The sequence below is a fragment of the Anser anser genome (assembly GCF_964211835.1).
Source record: "Anser anser genome assembly, chromosome: 5".
Classification (NCBI taxonomy): domain Eukaryota; kingdom Metazoa; phylum Chordata; class Aves; order Anseriformes; family Anatidae; genus Anser; species Anser anser.
In genome coordinates this window covers 17,776,379-17,791,135 of record NC_139725.1, presented here as the reverse complement: position 1 = coordinate 17,791,135, position 14,757 = coordinate 17,776,379, and the positions used below count along the sequence as shown (strand labels likewise).

The window sequence follows — 14,757 nt, the reverse complement described above, 5'->3', positions numbered from 1 at the left end:
CCTATGCTGCCTCAGTTAAATTTTAACCAAAAATGCTGTTCACTGCAGTTCAGTGATCAACTGAGAGCCAATTTACTGTCTCTCCACAGACCTCGGTTAGGAGTTGTTCTAAAATGCCCAGCAAAAATACTGTAAACTCCCCCGATCCTGTCAAACAAACCTTTAAACCCTGCTGTTCTTGCTGTCAGGCTTGTCAGAAGTTCTGTCCATGAGTTACCAGCACAGAATCAGGCCAACTTCTTCTAATAAGAGGCTTTTATTTTACTTGTTCCTTCCTTTTGCTCTTTGAAAGTCAGGGAAGTAAATTTCTTTATGTTATAGCTAGTATTTAATTACAGATAGTTCACAACTGCATCTTTTCCTATCTTCTCTATATTATGAGTATTTTGACTTGCTTACTCTTTTCTTCTGCTTCCTACACAAGGCAGCTTTGTGTTGCCTTGTTTTAAAGTGTTAACCTCTAACACTGTATTTGGATCTGCAATTACTCTTATTGGTTAAAGTTCCTTTGATTGTTTTAGCTGGCTGCTGCACTCAGCCAAGGCACAGTAATAAAATAATACTCAAAATTTTGAGAGCTAGGAAGAATCCATCTGTCCATGGTATTTATATAATGCTTTACATTGTCAGGATATATCTCATGTACCAACTAGTCTCTGAAACAGTACAAAACACTTCTGAATTTTTTTTAAAAAAAAAAAAAAGCTGTCGTCTTTCCTACTGTTCTTGCACTGACTGTAATGACGGAGAAATACGGAATGATCTGATGGTGCCTGTGCTGCAGAGTTTATATATTGTAAGCGTGAGATAAGAAATGTCAGCTGTTCACAGATGAGGAAAATAACAAACTGTCAGCAACGTAAACGTTATTTTCTTCAATAGGCGTTGCAGCTAAGGGAGATAAATGACGTTTGTGTGATTGAATGATTTTTTTCATGCTATATCTGAGGGGAAAAAAAAAACAACAAACTAACAGTAGCTAAGAGGAGCTAATCCACCACCACCGCCGCCTTTCCAAGGGAATCAGGAACGGATGGCTCCTACGTCTAAAGCAGTCGTCCTTCACACATTGTCTATTTGGTAGGAATAGGTCTGTGCAGGTAGGAGTGGGAGCAGAATTTGGCTGCAAAGCCTTGATGACTGGTGAGGGTACGCAGAAGGGCAGGACCTGCACTGTATTTGCATAACTGACTGTTTGGGGTGGGGGGCACAACAAAAACCAACACTTTCAATTATAAACCAAAAAGATAGTGCACAAGAAGTGCTGAGATAGAGATGCCTTTAATCCTACACTTTCAGTCACATGACGGGACAGGACCACACTTCGAGGCAATCTGATTTTCTTCCCATAGATTTAGGATTCTGCTGCGATTCCCTAATTGCTGTGGAATGCTGGTAATAACAAGCAGGGCATTATCGCTCTATCTGGATTGTACAACACTAGAATAGTTTGCATTTCTTTAGTCTCATTTACCATGGGGAATTTAGATATAACCTGACTGGTGAACCTACATGACTAATACTCCCTTTTTAGGAGTGCAGAAATTGAGACAAACGGTGATGTTGTTTTCTTCATGCTGAACACACTAGGAAAACCTGAGATTGGAATGGGGTCTTCATATCCTTAAAGGGTTAATTGCTTTAACCTTAAACTATGTGTGCAGCTTGCACAAATATCTTCATTCCCACTTTATTTTGGACATACTGAAGAAAATTATAGCAGAAATATAAATATTTATATTTAGCCAAATTTTTAATGGTATAAAATCCACACATTATTTCTAAATACCACTTTTTTATGAGAAATATAAATTAGGATCTTTACAACAAAGTGCAAGATTCCAGTTTCTCAGAGGAAGACATTGGCTTCTCCATTCGGACAGGTGGGATGTACTACAGTTTCGATGAAAGTGTCATGCTGACTACTCCTAAATGCTAGCTTTCTTTTTTTTTCCCCACTCACAATGGAGTAGTAAAAGTAATATAATGCAGTAGTCTAGATGGTGATTACCAGACGGTGGCAGAGAAAGAATTGAACAGTTTGAAGATGAGGACCGTGTGCGGCTTGAATTCTCTTCGTGAAAGGCTCTTCACATGTGGGAAGCTGCAAGGCATGACAGGCAAAAATCAGAGTCTCTCCCTTGCATGTAAGTTCACAAACAACTGCATACCCCTTTATTTTAAGGAGAGGAAAACTTCATAATTGCATGGCTATCATGTTTATCACTAGCAGAGCTACTAGTATTTCCAACAGTGTACTAGTATATGTTATGAGCCTAAAGGTGTAAACTGAGACTTACAGGGAGGCGGAAGTTCTGCTCTGAATTAGAAAGCTGGTGGGAGCTTAGGGTCCCAGAGGTACCTAAATCTGTGTCCCCACTCCCTCCCACCTCGCTGTTCTGAAGGATCTGTACTGAAATGACCAGCTCATTTCCCACAGCTTATCAGCCATCTGATGAACGCTTCTGACCTTGACTGGACTGGAATGATTATTTAGCTGTTGAGCTGTGGGAGATAACGTTGGTCCAAGTTCCTGGCCATACTTCATCAGTTTTCAGAGAAGTGCAAGTATGCATGATGAACCTATCACAGCTGTGGTTTAATGGGTATAAACAATTAAGCAATTATAAATCAATGAGCTCTGTAACTCTGGTATTATAATAATTACATTTTAAAAGGCACTACTTAGTTACAACTCGGGGATTATTTACAGGCAATAATTAAGGTCAGGCTCACTTCCTCCTGTTACACAGAGTATTTGTATGAGCAGCATGTCAAACAATAATTAATTTAAGGCAAACCTAATTGCGTATTGTACTGAAGTGTGTCATTATCCTAGAGAATATGATCTTGTATCTACCACTGGTTAGGTTTTAAGGGAAAAATACATCTTTTTTTAAGTGAAAAGGCAAATTGTCTTAATGTTATGTTTCAGTTAGAAAGGTGTTATTTGCCCCAGTTTTTATTATTATTATTCAGCCCACAGGAAAGGGAATAAAGTAACAGGAAAAGGAGTATGGCACGCTGTGTGTATGAAGCAATCCTATGAAGAAAGAATAGATGGGAAAAATTAGTGCAATCTTTTTACAGGATTATTCCCCACAGTATATTTCCCAGTGCTTTGTCTGGTCTAGTTTGCAAAGATGCAAATGATGTCGTCTTTATTGCTTCCCTAAGGGGAGATTATTCCAGTCTAATAACATTCACAGTTAGGAAATTTTACTGATGTTCAAACTGTTTTTCTTTACCTGACTTTACCCCATTGCTCCCAGTTGTAAACTCCCGCGGGCGATTCTGAATAGTTCCTCTCCTTCCTGGGTGTTCTGAGCCAAGCAACACACAAGTATTTCTTTTAATCTTCCATCGAAGTCCATCTAAACGATGGGTATTTGGGCCTTGGAGAGCCTCCAAGCTTGAACATAGCATCCAGCTGTTGCCCTGTGCGCAGGCGTATGTCCCTGCATGGACACACTGACCTGCAGACATGTGCGTGCCCACGAAACGCATGCCCCTGGTGATGTATGCTCCACGAAACGCATGCTCCTGGTACCCACTGGCTCATGAAGTGTTCTCTGGGTAATGCATTCCTCTTCTGGTTAGAGGAGAAGTCACCTGCGAGGCTAGCTGCCTTGAAGGGTGAATTCCCAGGATCGGCACAGTCACAGAGGTGGGAAGGGACCTGAGGAGCTCTCTGACCTGACCTCCATTGCAGAGCCGCATAAACCCTGAATGCAGACCACATTGCTCACGTCTTGGTCCTGTCCCTTCAGCACCCTCAAGGACACATGTTCCACAGCTTTTCTTGGTGACCTAGTCCACTACTACATTTCCACGTTTTTTTTTCCCCCTTTATATCCAGTCAGGTCCTGATCTTAGACTTGGTAGTCTGCTGGGATGCATTTTACACCTGAAGTATGTTTTTAAGCAGACACAGCAGTAGCAAAAGGGGGCAGCACGAAGTCTCAGCAGGATGTCTCGTGAGCTTCGAAAGGCAGCACAGGTTTTTCCAGCGTTGGTCAGAAGAACATCGTCAAGTTCTCTCCCCTCTCTGGGTTTTGCTTTCCTGTCCAGAGTTATTTTGTTTCTGTAGTATTAAATGATGAACCTGAAAGAACATTTTTGAGTGACATTTTAAGAAGATGTTTAAAATATGCTCATGTTAAAACACTTTAGAATTCAATCATATTATGAAAGGCATCTCACCAAATATTGAAAAGTTTATTTGATGAAATATCTAACATTGTGACCATTAGGAGTCACATTGTGCAGTCTGTGTTATCCATATGAAAAGCAGGATCTTCTACAGGACATGGTGTCTCTTCTTTCTGGTCATGATACATGAATTGGATAATATCAGTGACACCTCTGTAGGAGACTGACTTTCAGATGCAGGTAACTTGGTTGTTGTGCCCCCATACCTCATTCCTCCTCGGTGCTCCTCTGTTTTTTCTATTCTCCTATTGCTGAATGGGCACCAAGGTTTCTCCAGTTCACTAGCACAGACTTTCTTGCTCATCTCAGTTGGCACTGGATATTTCAGGCACGTACTGGTGCCCCTCCCTGTGACAGATCAATACATCTCACAGTTCTGGCAGGTTTGGTTGTTACCTTGGGATTGCAGTCATCCCAGCTGCAGGTGTCACCGATAGAGATAATACCTTGCCTTCTTGCAACAGCAAGTGTAGCAAACAGGCTCCTTTTTGTTAGGCTAAAAAGTTCTAGCTCCTTCAGTCTTTTAAAGACCCCTGCCCTTTTTTCTTGATCTCTGTTGCTTCTGGATATCATACTTGTAAAGTGGGGTTCCTGGTCCTGTGCTTAGCATTCCAGGTAAAACCTTGCTGATGCTGAAAACAAATACTTCATGCATTTGTCAGGCTGTGCTCTGCTTTACACATCCAAGGGTGATGCCAGCCTCTTTCTCTTTGTTGTGGCCGCATGATGTTGTTTACTCAAGTGCAGCTTATGCTCAGATATATCCCTCAGTGTATCCAAAACTGTTTTCTGGGCAGTCATTCCTCATTCTACTTTTATACAGTTGATCATGTCTGTACAAGTGTAAGATCTTCCACTTGACCCTGTTATTAAATTGCACTCTGTTTTTCTTCCAGATGGTTTCTTGAATTTTCTTATTGATAACTACACTAGCACCATTTTCTGGGGCCGTTCTCCAGTGTTTTATTCAGAAGTAAGGATTTAGTAAAATGTAGTTGTAGTACTGCAAACAAAAACCCTACAGAACAATACATTAGAACATAATGTCAGGTGTAATTCTGTTTTGTGAAAGTCACAGTATTTATGAGGAGGAGAATAGGCATTAGGTTAGTGAAAAATATTTGTATGAAAAAGTAAGAAAAGATAGTGCCTACTTTATAGATAGATGTAATGGAAAAATGACTTGACAAGTCCTTATGATATAATGCTTCCAAATAACAAGGATGAAGTATTTCATAGAAAGGCTGCCTATGAAGCCATTTCAACAAATAACCAAATGAAAGACTTATGTTCCAAAGTGACTGAATTTGCTTTTCATTTAACAAAAAGTTGGTTTTACACTATGGTTATTTTGTGGAGATGTACAGATACATGTGGAACCCAAAATAATAACTGAGGTATACTGTAATATCCTTTAGCAGAAATATTTCAAAGGGGACAGGCTTTTCAAAAAGCTTGGCTTCTGTTTAAGAACCAAAACAACAAGCAACATTCTTAGAGACTTTTAGCATGCATGGCTTTGAGCGCTTCTGAAAATTTGCCTATAGAGGTGGATGCCGAGCATTTGAAAAAAATTATCCTTGAGCTCTTTGGAAAATCTGGCTACATTTTAGACAAATGCTTCTTCTATGATCTCTTGCCCTTTGATATACCAAAGCTTCTCATGCTATGTGATGAACTGCTTGTTGTCAGATGTTTATCGGTTTTAAGCTGGTTTAAAAAAAAAAAATGTGGAGGAGGGTCTTTTTGTGGAGATGTAGCTGAACTTTGTGTTTAGAGGGGAAGTCAAGCAGTCAGTCAAGTGATTAATCAAAGCTTTCAGTCCTTTGACAGGACTGGGAGCATACAGACCAGGTGTGGGCCTGGAGAACCTTTCTTACGCTCCAATCCATTATTGTATCAAGGCATCGTAGGTTTACCAGCATGACCAAGAAATGTTTGCATGTGTTTTTCCACTATCAAATGGGGTCAAAATGTTGCAGCCTCTTATCTGATGCAGGGAATGATTAGCCAGTTTGCAAAGTACATTGCAGATAAGTACTAACTAATCTCAGTGCAGAATATATTACTAATAAAAGAAATAAGGGTATGTATAATTGGATGAACCCAACATTTCATAAAGCCTGTCTTTTAAATATCGCAATCATTATATTTAACATCTAATTTAAGTTTACAGTAGCACCTGCTTATTAAAGTTTCTGGGTTGCGTTTGTGTGTCATGACAAAACTTATATCTGAAAAACACAATTCCTATTTTCAGTCCTGCTCTACTGGTAAAGTTAATATGGAAGCTGTCCTCCAGGCTCACACCTTCTGCAGAGCATCCAAAGTGAACATACAGATTACATGCTCATGGAAAACTCCTGGTCTATTTAACTGACAACAAAAATCTTGTTGTGGCCCTTCCAAATTTCTGAATTTATAACAGCCAGAATGCAATCTGATGCAAATCCAGATTGGATCAACAGGAATATCCTGGCTGGCCTGAAGGTGTCCTTGGTGAAACTGCAAGACTACCCACTGAAATATTCCCACAACTACCACGTGGGCAGCAGCCAGTGCCTGACAGGCTGCCTGCAAGGACATGGTTATATCCTTTTTCAGCCATGTACACACACACACACACATATATATGCCTAATAATTTGAAGATATGCTTCTCTTGCTATACTCAAGGATCTTAAATGTAAGACCAGTAATTATTTACAGCACTAGGTGGTTAACCTGTTCTTGTATCAACTACCAATCTTATCCTGATTAATCAGTATTTAATTCTACATTCCCCATCTCTATTGACCTTTAAAAATATTCTTTGCTACCTATCAGAAAATTTTATATGGTAGGAATTATTTTAGATCTTATTTGGATGATTAATTGCTTTGTTTTTCAGCTCAGTGGGAGGGGTAGGCTTTTGTTCAATGCACTTCTTAAAATTACATGAAAGTAGTTTCTGAGCAATAGAAATGGCCGAACTGTGCCATGGGTGCAGTAATCTGGGCTTCATGATAGAAGACTACATTAATAATTCTTTTTAGAAGTTATTTGTTTACTTATTCCCCATAGCTTCTTTCCAAAGATTGTACAAGAGATGCTTAGCTATAACAGCAAGGTAAAGATACGATTGCGTAATAGATAGGGTTTGGGATGAGTTTTAATCTTTACTGAATCTTTTCAGTAACTAGTGAATGATATGTAGCTGATGGAAGAGATACAGGAAAGAAAGAGCAGCTGGTGTTTTGACTGATTCTGTAATATTGTAATTATGTTTCTAAACCTGTGCCAGGTGCTTTAACAACTCTAGCTAGGTTTTATTTTATGTGGATGTAAATAAATAAAGATTGTGGTTAATTTTCCTGTTTCCTGAAATAAGCTTTTATAGGTGTCAGTGAAAGCAATGTAATTGAGGCCTAGAAAAAATATGAGACTTAATTATTGGAACTGTGCAACCAAAATAATGGGGTGCTTGAGAGGGCGACTGAGCTGCTAGGGAGGAGGTGAATTGGCAGGCTATTTATAGTCCATCAAAGGTCTGCATTTGTGCCTTTTAATAAGGACATGAAGCAAGGAAATGGCCAAATATAACCTTCAAATACTTATGACATGAACACGGTGCGGACAATGACTGGAGCTAGCATGGGTGCATACTGTATAGATTAGTCATTAATCAATTGAAAAATATGTTGCACATTGGCATCAGAAGCTAAGCATTAGGAGGTGCATGGCAAAGTGTAAAAGAAAGAGGTTAGATACAAATAAAGGGGTGGGGGAGTGCCTATGAACTTTTTGGTTCAGCTACCGGAAAGCTCGACTTGCAGCACGCTTTATCACTTAGTATGCTACATCAGGAAAGGCAACCTGAGCAACAAATCTGGTCTTGATTCAAACACACAGTTAAAGGCGACTAGGTGAGTGAAAGTGCCTGACTGATGGGAAAGGGAGGCTCCTGCCAGGGCTGCAGGGCTAAGGGATGAGCACTCAAGCCCGAAATAGCATTCAGGGACCCTAGACAGCCAGTGGTCCCTGGGAGTAGGGTGGTGTGGGGGGAGAACTTGCAGCTGACAATGGCATACCTGTCAGCTTCAGGAGGGCTTAATTTTATTCTTAGGAGATTTAAACCTAGGTGTTTATTTCAGCCCAACATAAATAAAACTCAATACAATTAATGCAGTATTATCTGCTTCCAAATAACTGTTGTTAATACAGATGTCATTTGTCTCTCCCAAAAGTATAAAATTAAGAGGGAAAGTAACAATCTTGTGGAACCCACGATGGAACAGATTAGATTTTTTTTTTTGTGTGTGTGAAATGCTGTCATACTTTATTTCACTTTTATTTTTGTATTTGCTGGTTTAAAATATCCTGTAAAGCCATATGAGATTATAACAAATCTCACAATTTTCCCTTTAAGTCTCTGTGATGATGGCTATTGTGCAATTTTCATTTCAACATACAGCTGAAGTCCAGAGAGCGTAACCATACTGGAGCATGATCAACTTCAGGATAAACAACAAAGAGAGGATATAATTATATGTACTCACAGGAGATGAAAATTTGAAACTGTTTTCCAGTTCACAGATGTTAAATGGGCTCAAGTCAATTAGCAAAACTATCTTTCACCATATGTTATAGCAATTAATGTATTAAAGTGAGGGGTGGTCACCTAGTGAAACTTCTTAAGCAGCTGTGCTTCTTTCAGTGAGACACAGAAGTCTTAAATCTTTTCTCTGCCGCAGTACCTAGCAGCGGAAACCAGTCCTTGCCAAAAGCCATAAAGCTGATGCCTTATCCCTCTCTAAATCCCTCCTCAAACCTTTTTCTTCTGTGATGCTGTGAACCACTCCCATCGTTAGGCAAGTAGTGAGCTGTAGTGAAGTCTGTTTGTTTTACAGTTATTCAGTCTTTCCAATCCACTCCTACCTCTGGTTTATCTGTTCCATCCACAGCTTTTATCCTCACCGATAAGACCACTGTTAGATCTCAGATGCAGGAACTCGTATTATTGTTTGCAAAACACCAAATTAAATTAGATCCTTTCATTTGGGGTTTCTAGGTGCAACTGTAGTATAAATAGTAAATAATAACTTTGTAGGATTGGCATCATCTGTAACCCAAAAATCTGAAATTAAGACTTCAGGAGTAGGTGATTTTCGGCACACTAGAAAAACTAAGCAGTGGACAAGCCACTGGGCTGCTGCAGCACAACTTCATCACTAGATGAATCCCAATCTAATACAGAGCAGTGCCAATAGATTTGCGGAACTGTGCATGTGTAAGCCTACACCACTTGCTCCCAAAACACCATCCAGACTAGAAAGAACAAAAAATATTTCCATTGTAAGATGCTTCTTGGTATATCAGCAGATTCACTTTCCCAGATTTAGGTCTGATTTCTTGTTTGTTATTAACCTGTGGATGGCCATCCGTGCCAAAAAGCTTCCCATTAATATGTAGCTTAGGAATATGTAACCTGGAGTTCATGTTTGAACCACAGTAACCTATTTTGTCCTGCAGTGACAGAGTGTCATAACAGAAGTGAAGAGATCATTAGTTAAACCTGATAGGAGAGGTCACAGGAGAAAGTTCTGGGTCATAATCTCAATGTGACAATGCTCTTAGCATGTCATCTTGGCTGTGATATCAATAACTGGGTCAAAACCAGCAATAAAAATGAATACACTGTGCATCACTAAGCTAGGAGGAGAACACTGTGTCTTTTGAGACCTCTGTGTGACTGGTCATACCTGTTCTAAAATGAGTACATTCTTCGGGAAGCATTAAAAGAAACAGACCTTACCTTAGTGTCTAATCATAATAAATGACAGGCTGGTTTAATTATTACTTGGTAATTCTTTATTTAAACTTTGTACTAAGATTCATTTGCAGTATATTCTTTCATGCAGAACATAAAAGATATAATTGTGTGCGGAGTAGGCGTGGTGTTTCCCTAGGTCAAGTAAGGAATAATTTGTTTATGTATTTGCTCTGTATGAAAAACCTGTGCATGCTGTACATGTATGTCCCACTTCATATGACTTTCTACTGGTTGTTTGCACAAATTGAGGACAGTTCATTAATGTTTGACAGTCACTTTTCTTCCCTGAAGGGGGAGGGAACTTCACTGTAAGTCTGATATGAAGGAGGAAGATATAAATGTGTTGGCACAGAGCTGCAGTGACTTAAGAAAACCTTCCAGACCCCCCTCTAGATCCTCATCCTTCCCCACTCCATAGATGAGTACTTCTGAAGTAGTTGGTCTGACTGCTCTATCTTCTTGTAGGACCTTTTAAAATAAAGTCAGGGGCCACTCTTTGCTTCCAGGATGCTGAGCCATCCTCCTGAAACAAAATTATCTGTTCTCAACCTTTTTTTACTTGGCTTACTGAAGCTGGCTTTGTGCCTTCAAGAAAGCTGTTACAGTCAGTATTTCACTGGATCACTGTTTTTTAGCCACCCCATACATGTTGCTTTTGTACGTGCTTCATGTGTATAGTTGCTGCACCAAGGAATTTGTGTGAATTAAGAGGCACTGGACTTGTAGAATGAGACGCGGGCAAATAAAACTAGAAGTCACTTTGGAAAGCTTTGATTTATTTTATTTTTTACAAAACAATGCAGTATTCTGAGAAAGTTGGAGCGATAGCTAATTCTCAAGGGCTTTGTTTATTCTTCTGCAAAATTGTTCTCTTTATTGGAGGGAAAAAAATCAAAAATTTCTGGACCTGACTTGCTAGTATCGCCACCAAATTCCTATTAAACACTGCATTATCCAGTTGAGACTGAGAGAACTCAGTGTCAAAATTGTAGCTAATTCCCAGCCAGATTTCTTCCAGCACTTCTTTCCAGCAGGCTACTCCTCCCAGCTGCTGCCCTCTCTCCCTGAGCTCGCTCTTCTCTTCCTTCTCTTCTCTAGCGCTCAGATTTTGAGCTAGAAATCCCTGCCATTCCCTACCTCAAGAACTGTTGACTAACCGTCTGGTACTATCTCCCTGTGCTTATTCTGGCTTTTTTTTTTGCCTTTTTTTTTTTTTTTAGAATAGCATGAAGCTCCCAATTCAAGCCACTCACTTCAATTGCTGCTGGCTGATGTCTACTCACAGAATCTGGGCCAATACAGGTGAAAGAGAGAAGACCAACAAAAACCTAAACTCCATTACACTGGAAAGTTTGGTAGTTTTCATAGAGAGGGAGAAGGAAGAAAAGGAATTACCTTCACCCCAGGGGATGAGGAATGACCTGCTAGCTGCACAACATATACAGAAACTAACCGTCAAAGTCTTCTGTGTTCCTGTCCTGTAGAAAAGGGGAACCACATTTTTCAAAGCTGCTAATCAGCCACTTTAATTAGTGCTAAACTTACTAGCCCTCAAGGCAACTTTCTTTATTAGTAGCACTTCTGTGCAAGTATTTTGGGCTCACAGACACCTACTCTGTTCTTTGGGGCTCTGCCCTGTAGAGCTCTCATCAACTCCAGAGGGCCCAGGACATTTGACAGTACCACAAGAGCAATGCAAGCAGTTAGAGAGGGAAGAAACTTGTTCTTCCAGCATGGAGAAATGGATAGTACAGTGCTGGCCTGCCACAGGGCACTCATTGTTTTATGACACAGCCACTGTTTTTTCTGTTATCAGCCATATTTAGAAAGTAAATGTTTTTCTAATCTCAGCTGTTTTTCTGCCCTTTTGATACTTTTGTTCGAAGTTTTTTGTCCCATATTTCTTTTTAATGTTTTATTTTCTATGGATACCTTTGTGTCCTCTTAATATCTTTGAGTCTTTGTCATGTTTGTTGTCTTCAATAGGTTTGCCTCTTCCTTTTTCATTCTTTTCCTTTCATTCTCTCCTGTATAGTTTTCCTCCTTTTCTCTAGTATTATATTTATTTATTAACTGTACTTAAGCTGCCTCGATTGAACATGAGGTCCTACTATGTTAGTCACAATCTACAGAGCACGGCAGAAAGGAATTTTATCCTCCTTCCACAGATAAGGAAAACAGGGCTCTGACCAGTCGGTGTCTTGACCTAATTCACATAAGCAAGCTAGATGCTTCCAGGCTTAAGACCATTTCTCACGAGTCCCACTGATGTAAGGCTGTTGGTCATCTTTTTTCCTTTTTTTTTTCTTTCACACATTATCTCTCTGTGTGCTCTCTTTCTCTTTTCTTTTGTACTGTTCCAGAGAGAACAGTTTATTCCCTAGGGTTGCTACCCATTGGCCACTTTGCAGAATGGATATCTTTCCACCCAAATAGGTGGCAATGATCTCGGGTTACAGGATGTTTCATCAACTTCAGAATACCTGTATTGCATAACTCAGGTAAGTTGAACAGTACACCCATCTTGAAATAACACTGGGCATACAAGTTAATTGCATAGTTACTGTAGAAAAATAAAAGAAAATTATTTGCTGGTAACTACTCCATGGACTCTATCAGCAGTGGCAGTAACTTGCTTGTTTAACTTGAGATAACACTTTCAGTGCTTGCTATTTTCCAGTAATCATGTAATTGACTGGTGTGCAAACAAAACGACACTTTGGAAAAATGCTTGCACATAAAATCCCAAGCTAACATGGCAAGAAAAGGTTACTCCTACTACCTCCATAAACATTACTGACAACGGTTATCATAGTTTCTTCAAAAATAAGTGGTGGTGGGGAATAGAATAAGTGCCTTCATTGAATTCCACCCACGTTCTGCTGCAGGGCAATGGGGAAAGATGCACAACTGGGGGAGGAGAAGGAAGAAAAGAGGTACTTGATTGACATGTATAAATGAAGATCAAATAATCTTTGTTTTTGTTCTCCTTCTCTGTGGTAAATTATTTGGATGAGGGAAGGTTATTTGAATTACATGGTGAAACATAAGCTTAGATCTGTCTCATTCACAAAGCAAAAGGACCACTGTCCTGTCACTTTGACTTATTACAACCTCTAAATCTCCAAACTTAAACTTATATTTCTTTGAGCAGGGTAGAATCAGCTTGTGTTAATAGTAGTGGAAATTAATAATGCATCTAAAAATTAGACTCTAAGGTTTTAACATAGGAATGAGTTGAGAAAAGTGAAAAATAAACTCTAGCCTTCTTAAAACTAAAGCAAGAACTGGTTTTGGTCCCTTTCTTTTTTTTTTTCCAACTAGTTTTGAATCAATAAAATCAAATTCTTCTCCCAGCAGATTTTAGCATCCATGTTCAAATGTGGACAGAAAGAACTAGGTCCTGGCTTAAGTCTCTGTCATCTAGAAGGTGGATGTGACACCTCATCTATATCAGGATCAACATCAAAATAAAGTAGGGCATGGATAAGAGATTGTTATTCTCATCCTGAAGTGGATAATCCTATTCCAAGATAAAAACTCATCAATGCTAAGTCACTTCTTTGGACCAGAGGCTCCACCTGTTACTGTGGCACTATTGCATGGATACAACTGACTCCCTTGCTCCGACATGATACTCTCATATGAGCTTTTTGCTTTTTTTTTTTTCCCTGGTTCAGCTTAACCCCTTTCTACTCAGAATAATGTAGAGTTTAAGGCAGTAACACTACCCTATTCACAGTCACAACATATCTGTGTTGCTCTATTGTCTCAAGATCACACTTAGTCATTTCTACGCATGTCAGCATTTGAATTGCGCCTGTTATCATTTTTCCTGGGTGAATACCAGGATACTGTGTCTGGAAGTCTGCGATGCAGCGTCTTGAGTGCTAACGTAATAGAGATCTTGCCGAAATATTACCTACTAGAAGTTCGCAGTAGCTGTTGTTCTGTCTGTATTTCGTTGAGGTGCTTCGTTATTAATGGAAATTCTAAGGGAGTTGTTATCCCATATTAAAGCATAACAAGAGATTTCAATCTATTATTGAGTCATAATAGCTACTGGCGTGGTGCTTTTTTCAATAGTAAGTGGTTGGAGAGCAACCTTTGGACATGTTCCTGCAGCAACACCCACTCTTCTAGGGAAAAGGATTATCAATGCAAATTACAGGGGTGTGTTTATTAAAGGTTACTAATTTGAAAAATGAAAAATTTGCCAAGGCGAATGATTGGTAAAAGCATCTGTCATCTATTTCAGGACCAAAAGAAGACTGTAAGAATCACGGAAAGCAAAAAAGGCTTTTTTTTTTTGGAAAAGGGAAGCCTGGAAGCTATAATTACTCATTTCCTTAGATTTGTTCTAAAGTGCTTATCCAAACCTCTAGGGGCTATTTTCAAGCATCTTAAGTATTTCTATTAGAACCATTTAATCCCAAGGTAATATTTTTTTTCCCATTGTTATCTAATAAAGTTCTCCTAGAATAATGTTTAATATAAAGCTGTGGGCAACCAAGCACCTACATCCAATCTGATCCCTTACAGAAATCAGAGTCTTGATGTATCTTTGTAGGGTATGAGCACACCTGGATCAGGCTCTGAATAAAATTTCTCACAAGGTAGTGACATAGAAAAGTAACATTTTATATCTCACTTTTACATAAATAACATGAATTCAAAATATCTTATACTTCACTTCTATTCTTTCTTCTGCTGAGGAGTGCAGATTAGAATCGA

At 39.2% G+C, this 14,757-nt stretch overlaps 1 long non-coding RNA gene across 1 annotated transcript; it reads right to left on the bottom strand.

Annotated features, from left to right (window-relative positions):
* Positions 1-693: 693 nt before the first annotated feature.
* Positions 694-13,640, bottom strand: LOC310900436. The gene is made up of 2 exons (XR_014585128.1): positions 4,419-13,640; positions 694-4,105 (listed from the first exon to the last, which is right to left on the bottom strand). It is a non-coding gene; the product is annotated as an uncharacterized lncRNA (long non-coding RNA).
* Positions 13,641-14,757: the final 1,117 nt, after the last annotated feature.